This window comes from Microtus pennsylvanicus, chromosome 5 (genome assembly GCF_037038515.1).
Source record: "Microtus pennsylvanicus isolate mMicPen1 chromosome 5, mMicPen1.hap1, whole genome shotgun sequence".
Classification (NCBI taxonomy): Eukaryota; Metazoa; Chordata; class Mammalia; order Rodentia; family Cricetidae; genus Microtus; species Microtus pennsylvanicus.
This window is the reverse complement of record NC_134583.1, coordinates 16,974,314-16,982,898: the sequence shown is the minus strand read 5'-3', so window position 1 is coordinate 16,982,898 and position 8,585 is coordinate 16,974,314. Positions and strand designations below refer to the sequence as shown.

Below are 8,585 nucleotides of genomic sequence, written 5' to 3'. Positions count from 1 at the left end.
GTAAGAGCGTTTTGACTGCATTATGTCTGTCAAGAACATTGGACTACCCTGGAATTGGAGATAAGGTGGTTGTTTTTATGCCCAGATCATGGAGTTCCCCCCAAACCAACTAGAAGACCAAGTCTTGTACATAAAAGCAAGTTATACAAGTTTACAAACTCAAACTCTCTATGTGTCAAACATATTGGAGTAATCAGAGAGTCCCAAGCTCAGTTGGGGTTTGGTTTTTATAATAGCAGAGGTTGAGGTGAGAAATTTCTAAGGTTCAGGACTCCTGATTGGCTGATATTTGTCTAGGGTTATTCTGCTGAAAAATGATGGGTGTGTGTTGGCAGGTGATCCTATCTACATTGGTTGGAACATTAAGTCTGTTCCTGGATGGTGCCTGGGTACTCTCAGTTTGTGGTCTTACCACAAATACCAGGTATTGCCTTAAGGTAAACTATTGAGACCCAGGGATCTATTGAGCTTGTCATGTCTGGGTCCTACAGTTGTGAGCTGCCCTGTTTGTGCTGGGAAAGCTCTAGATCCTATCCCTGAGCAGGAACAAGAAGTGCTGAGTCATCACTGCAGCCATGACCGAAGGTATTTTAAAATATAATCACATGTATGTTAGTTTGTGAAAAGCTTCTACATACCTACATATCTATCCATACCGTAGGAAATCACACTATTGATTTTTTTCTTCTGCTCTTCTTGTGTATAGGTGAAAGACCAACAAAATTATTAGTGCATTGAAAATTCTGGGAACTCGTAGGTGTAACTAGCTTGCTTCTTAATACAAGCATTGCCCCGCATGTTTGATGACAATATTCCTATCAGAAACAAAGTACTGGCAGAAAGGGTGTTCTTTCTGCTCAATTCAGTTGGATTAAAAATAATTGATTTTAGGCTGGATCAGCCTTTTTAATAATTATGACAAAAGAACATAATTTTTTATTTTTTCAGAATGAGATTCAGTTGTGTATCTCATTGATTCTAAATAACAGATCTAAAATAACCCAATAATATTTTAAAATATGAATGAAACTATAGATAAAAAGTAGTAAAAGCAATTAATCATTGAATTAAAAACACATCTTTTATTATTTTCAAATTTTCACAGTATAGAATCTCTAGGAAACAAATGTACTAACACTAGTACAAAATTAAATATTTCTTTCATTATTCTCAGCACTGATTTCTTTCTAACTTCCAGATAGTTTACTCTTCTCACATTATCTATCAGATCATTCACAATTGTTTAGAAATGTTCTAAGGAATTTTTCGAGAACAACAATAATCATATCAGCAACCAAGGAGTGTGAAGCATTGTATGATATGATTAATAAATCCATTCCTCCGTAAGGTTTGCATTTCCTGAGTTTGTCCCAAACTCCAGGCTCACAAAGTTCTTAAATACGAGACTTGTATAGATATCTTTGCATTACATCACAAATCAGTCCCAATCCATGTTAAGCAGGATTTTTGCTTTTCTTCCCCTTTCTTGCTTGCTCTTTTTTGAAGGAGGAAAACTGCTTTCTATCAACAGCCATCTGTGAGCCTGTCTTTCAGGCCATCAAACTCTCCCATCCATTACGGGGAGCCTTCCTCACCTCCGCTGCATGACAGCACAATAAAGATGACATACTAATTCAATGACTTGTAATTTCGGCTAAACAAAGGCAAGTGCCGCAGCTCCTTCCTTTGTGTTAACAGTGCCATATCGGGGAAGCCAGCTATGCAAACATAGCACTGGGTGGGTTTTATGACAGCAGTTGAATGGGGAGACTAGCTTGGTGTTGCTTTTTATGGTTTTTGGCTCCATAATTTTTGGCTCTGTGCTGCTGGCCATGGCTATTGTGTCTGGATTCTGTGTCAGCAGCAGCTAATTGTTCCAATAATGTTTATCATAGGGATCCACCAGGGAGCTGTATATGTGGAGATAAACTACAGGCCAATGATACACACTATCTTACTGATCTCTATACACAGTGCTTTTGCCTCATGCCAAAAAGCCTTTTAGTTCCCCAGTCTTAAAAAAAAAAAATAACAGCTTAATCATCGTGCCAACAATAGTGTCTAAGGGGATGTAATCAGGTTCCTCTGATAATCTTAGCAACACATGAAAGTCATGCGCAAAAGCAGTAATTGAAGCAGTTGGTTCATTCTACCACCTGCTGTTGAAGTCACAGGTTAATCTAAATGAGGTCCTCTTCCGAGGAAGCAGTATGCAAAGCATTTTTTATATCATAAATGTGCACTACAGAAGCTTTACAAAATAATAAAGTAACAGTTCATTAAATGAACTGTATGAAGTATCCTAGGCGCGTCCAGCTTCTCCCACTGCTGCTGGATGGATCCAAGTGCCAATTCTGTCCTCGTGTCTATACCCCAAAGCACACTTCAGTTTGCATATGGTTGCAGACAATGGGAGTTCCTGAGACAGATGCCCAAATGTAACTAAACGTCAGGCAATCAGGGAGTCAGCTGCAGGAAAGGGAAACATTTTTCTTTGTCTGCTTTTGATGCTATTTCCCTCAAGATTACTAAATAGAATGTTGACAATGTAAAATAGCCTGAGAATTGAAAATTAAGCAGCTTGCCATAGTCTGCATTAGCCCGTGTGCAAGGGATGGATTTTCTAATTAAACTTTTAACACCTGATTGCCATTAAAATTTTTTTCTTAAATGTTTTCAACCAGGCCTCATCTTTCCGGTAAACCTCTTAGGTTATGGAGTATTCAGTATTTCTGGTAGGTACTTTCTTTAGAAAAAAACGATTTTAAAATTATGGAAAGTTTAAATAAGAATCCGGTAAACCTCTTAGGTTATGGAGTATTCAGTATTTCTGGTAGGTACTTTCTTTAGAAAAAAACGATTTTAAAATTATGGAAAGTTTAAATAAGACTCTAATGGAAATTTTTAAGTATAAGAGAAATTCCATCTGCATTAATTAAAATGCCTTATTTTAAGCAATTTTCCTATAAATGGTAACTGTCATTTATTGAGCATTGATTCAGCACTAGGTGCTAAAATAGCCAACATTATCTTATTTAGGACTCAGTGATACTCAGGAATTGTTATGGCATCTGGAAAAGGGAAGAAAGTAATACTCAGGGCAAGGCTGCAGAACAATCCAATTCTATGGGTGAGGAATCAGCAATTCGAAGAGAAAAGTCACTCAGGCTGAGTTCAAAGTACACACTTTTCGTGCATAATGAAAAGGATGTATTTCATTTAATGTAAAAGTAGGTTTAAAACAATGTGGTAACACACAACTGGAGCTCTATCCCACCAAAGGGATAGAGGGAGGAAGGCCTACTTGGGGTGTATATGAAATCCAGTCTCAGACAAAATAAAGACAGCAAAATTTTTCTAGAAATCCATTAACAACTCATGATAATATAAACTGACTTATTCCTAAATTTAGTAATGTGTGGGGCATGTGTTTGAAAGATTGTTATAATACCAGAAACATTTTAAATTTTAATTGTTGTGCCTTTGTGTGTTTCTGTGTACATACATGTGTGCCAAGGCACATTTTTGGAGCTAAAAAGATACTTTGTGGGAGTCTGATCTCTCCATGTTGGTTTCAGACATAAAACTCAGGTTGTCTCTCAGTCTTGGAGACAAACTCTTTTACCCACGGAGCCTAGCTTTCAGTTGTTGTTATTCTTGTTGTTGGATTTTCTTTGTTTATTTTACATAAAGGATAAAACATTATTCATTTCCATAATTGGTACAAGATTATAGTGAGCCATTAGCATGGTGAATATATAATTAAAGGTATATGTGATAGCTAACTTTGGTTATTAACTTGAATACATCCAGAATCAACTAAAACCGAATAGCTAGCACCACTATGAGGGATTTTCTTGATTGGATCATTTGAGGTGGGAGGACCCATCCTAATACTGAGCCACGCCTTTTGGTAGCAGCCCACATAAAAGGATATGGAAGGAAGCTTCTGCTTTCTGTTTCCCTGTTCTTACTTGACAGTCCAAATATCTGTCATTTTTTTCCTTTTATTAGAGCCTACTTCTTCTGGGTTCCAATATAAATGGAAGAATACTATCTCTGTAGGAATTCCCTGGGACTACACACCAGATTGGAATGGCCCAGGCATCCAGCCTCACTGACAGAACATCTGGAAGCTTGGTCTTTCCATCAGGAGACAGTTGTAGGGCTGACTGAATCACAGTGGGTAAGTCATGCTAATAAATTCCTTTTTACTATTTATATAAATAGATAAAAAATTATAATATAGTGATAGAGACAGTTAGATAGATATATGTATATTCTATTAGTTCTGTTCCTTTAAGAGAACTCTGACTAATACAGTATCTAATCAATATTAAAAAAAATAATAAATAAATTATAAGTAACAAATGCAATCACATCAGTGAGCGTGTTTAAGGGTGCTTACTTTATTCCAGACATTTAACAGTACACTTGTGCATTGCCACACATTGCATAACAGCCTCTTAAGTTTGAAATTATGCCCATCTTGCAAGTGAGGAATTTGTATATTGCTTGTATATGATTACATAATTTGAAAGGAAAAAAGTCTGGATTTGAGCCCAAGATAATGTAACTCCTTAAGGAGGAGTTTCCTGAGTCAATTACTAGTGAGTTTTGAAAATTAAAGTTCTCTTAACTGTCAATAGTTCTTTACCTTGTTCTCAAAGAGAGAAACTGTTTTTATGAGAGTTCACAGAAAAGTTGCTATCACCATCACAGAATTATCATATTTTTGGTATGTGTTAAACTTTCTTAACAGCAAAAATTATTAAGAAAACAGCACCCTAATATTGGCAAGATCTTTGAAACAAATTGTGCGTACCTTTGTCTTGATAATTATATGTGAATTCTGGAAGAGCTGGGAAGGTAATTAAAGACATATTTAGCCCAAGGTTACTGTAATAATAGAAAGCAACATTTTCTAGAATATTTTTCATGATAAGATATCAAAATATATAAAATATCCCTAGATTTGAATATCATACTGGTGTGTATCTCATGCCACACATCATCAGAAAAGGTTCATTTCTGAGCTTGAAGTAGCAGCTGTCTATTAAATTAAGACTAATGAATATTCTTGATGAAATTTAATTTGAAAAGAAGAAAAATCTAACAAAAGGAGAGACTTATAAGCTTATTATTATTATTTTAAGTTTATTTTGTTTTAATTGTTTTTATAGTAACTGAGTCCTCTTTTAACTTCCAGTGACCTTTTTAAAGAGTTGTTGGAACTGAGTAAATTACAAAATTTACCAAGAGGCGTAGATTTTATATAGCTAATTCCTAAGTCATGTAATAAATCTCAGTTTTTTTTAACCACAAGTAATTTGGTATGTTTAACCATAATGTTACTTGAATAATCTATTTAATCATATTTATGAAACAATAATTTTCTATTTTTAACTATTTCATGTTTATAAGAAAATACATTATCCTTTTAAAACCTTACTGTACTACTGGAGTTTGTAGTTTCCATACTAGATTTAAGTTCTAATAAGTGTAAAATTCAATAGACTGAAAAATCAACAAATCTTCTTGGACCTAACTAATAAGTGAGGTCATTGGTCAAACTTTCATTAACAAAACTGAAAAGAAAAATAGGCTACTCTAGAACATCTCATCTGTAATAGAAGTTAGCAAATAGAAATAAGCACATGCACGCACTCGCGTGCGTGTGTGTGTGTGTGTGTGTGTATTAATTAGTTCTGGTGGACTCATAAACTGTAAACTTGATGTTCTATGTAGACAAGACTGAAAATTAAAACCTCAATGTGTTCCATATTTAGCTTTACCTCTGTTCCAGAATCCAAGTGAGAGATGTGAGAGAAATAAGCACATGGACAGAACAGAATATAGATTAATAAAAATGGTTTAAGTTGTAAGAGCTAGTTAATAATAAGTCTGAGTTAACAGGCCAAACATTTTGTAATTCATATTACGCTTCCGAGTGATTACTTTAAAAGTGGCTAAGAGACCAGGTAGGATAGAGAAGCCTCTACTCACATCCATGCCATTATAGGGCAGACAGGTGATGGAGACAGCTCAATCAGCCCCATTCACAAGTATTCATTTCAATGAGTCATTGGCCTGGGCCAAAACCTCTGTCACATCATTATCAAGGACACTTACTGAAACTCCTCTTGGATATCCTGCTGTTGCCCCAAGTCATGGACATCCTGTGATTATCTTTCTGCAGGACCAGTTTCTTCAAGTACTCCAGCAGATCATAGAAAGTCTAGATGTTAGGGTGGGTCAACCCAAGTCTAGGATGTAGGTCTGCGTGGTAGCTGAGCTGGTCAGTCCTAGCCACTGGGATAGCCCCTTAGTTGAGGGAGGGGCAAAGCCAGATCTTGTTGGCCCATGCCCTCTGGGTCAGCTATCCCATGTCTATGGTAAAAGTGTGGACATCTATCCTGAATATGGGGTTGGAGGTGAGGCCAGCTATATGAGGGGCAAAACCCTGCCCCTTGTTAGAACTATTTAAAATCAAAACTAGGAAGTTCTAAAAGATAGAAAATTCTAGAAGATATTCATTTAACTATCATCTGTGCAGAATAAGCATGTTGACCAAGGTTTTTGTCCCACCTGGTCCCACAGCTGTTCTTACCAAAGAAATACACAGAGGTCTACTACATTAATTATAAACTGGTTGGCAAGTTTATAATTAAAAAAAGAGAGAAAGTGTCTGGGGGATGGAAGAGGTCAGGTTAGAGGGAGGGACTAGGAGGAGAGAAGTGAGGGAGGGGAGACTGTGATCGGGCTGGGGAAAATTAGTTAACAAAATTAATTGACAAAAATAATACAAATATTTTCTTGGATAAAAGAAACTCAAGATTATTTCAAAGTAAAAGCAAATGAAAGTATCTAATTTTATGAGATTAAATTAAAATAGGGATTAGAAATATATTTATACTATTAAATATATGTTAGAAAAAAGAATTCAAAAGTAAAACTTGAAACCTTACAATTTATGAACACTAGAAAGAAGAGCAAAAAAAAAGAACTCCACAGAAATCATCATCATTATTATCAATATGGAGCAAAAGACAATCAAATTAAAACAAAAGATATTAAGAGTGGAAATATAATAAAAATACTTCTATACAGATATATAGATCAAATTTTCACTCTAGCTAATTGAACCAAAAAAACCAAAAAAACATAAATTACCAATGTCAATCATTTTGGCCTCTGCATGTGCATAAATATGCTATTCACATATACAGACATATACACACTAAAACACAAACATGCAAAAAATAAAATATATACATAAAAATACATTTTCTTTAATTTATTATTACTTTTTATTAAGGTACATAGATTATTTGTCTACATATATATAAATATATATATAAATACACACATACATGTATATATACTATATAGGTATGTGCATATGTATATGTATCCTAAGCATGTCTGATATCCAAAGAAGGTCAGAAGCAGCATCAGATCCTATGACACTATAGTTGAAGATGGTTGTGAGCCACCAGGTGGCCCTGGGAATTGAACCCATGTGTTCTAAAAGAGAAGCTAGTGATCTTAACCACTTAAATTAAAAAAAAAATCCTTTGTAAAAGTTATATAAATATATGTAGATTTTTTCATTTATATTAAAAAAAACTTGAAACATGTCATGATTTTTATGTAATCCTTGGGCTGGGGCCTTTCAAGTCTTCACTTTTAATGTGACTTTGAAGTTAGCACTGTGGACATTTTTAAAGACTACACCTTACTGGAATAATAGATGGCACAGTGAGGTTTCTAGATACACATTTGATACACAAAAGCTATTTGTTTTCTTATATTCCAATGAGTAAATGGAATGTGATACTTAAAACTGAAATTTTATTGTGCACCCAAAGGAAATACGTTAGCAAGTCATATCAAATCAACATAATGAATACATTTAGCAAAGTCTACAACTGTGGTGAAAGAATAAAAAAAACCAAAAAGCAAACCAAAACAGAAAAATGGAGTAGCATTCCATAACTTGACACAGGATACTTACCATTGCGGTGATGTCAGATTCCCATCTCTGTCTATAGTTTCCACTAGATTCCAGCAACTGTAAGGGGCCGAGAAGGCAAACTATTTAACCTAGAGAAAACATTTTTAAAAGAAATAATCTCAAAAAGGTCAACTATCCAAAACATACATAGACTTTTCAAAGCTCAGCATTAAGGAAACAAATTTTTAAAAGTGGTAAAAGACTCAAAATTGACACTTCAACAAAGGAACTATAGAGATAGTAATCACAAGGTAGCAATCATAGGGGGGGGAAATGCTTAACAACGTCAGTGGGAACTGCAAATTAAAAGATCTCCGAAGACTGGGGATATAGGTCAATTGATCCACAGCACAACTTGAAGAAGAGAAACACACAAACACTACCACCAGAAAAAATAACCAGAGTTAACAAACACAGGTCATTAATATCACTTAATATCTATGGACTCAATTCACCTATAAAAAGGCACAGGTTAAGAGAATGGATACGAAATCAGGATCCAACATTCTGCTGTTTACAAGAAACACACCTCAAACTCAAAGACAGACACTGCTTCAAAGTAAAGGGT

The 8,585-nt window shown here is 35.0% G+C and overlaps 1 long non-coding RNA gene across 1 annotated transcript in view; it reads right to left on the bottom strand.

Moving 5' to 3' along the window:
* Positions 1-8,017: 8,017 nt before the first annotated feature.
* The window catches only part of LOC142850710 (uncharacterized), a 346,625-nt gene continuing 346,057 nt past the window's right edge, over positions 8,018-8,585 (bottom strand). The window contains exon 3 of the long non-coding RNA XR_012910709.1: positions 8,018-8,106. This is a non-coding gene — a long non-coding RNA (uncharacterized LOC142850710). The remainder of the gene's footprint in view (positions 8,107-8,585) is intronic.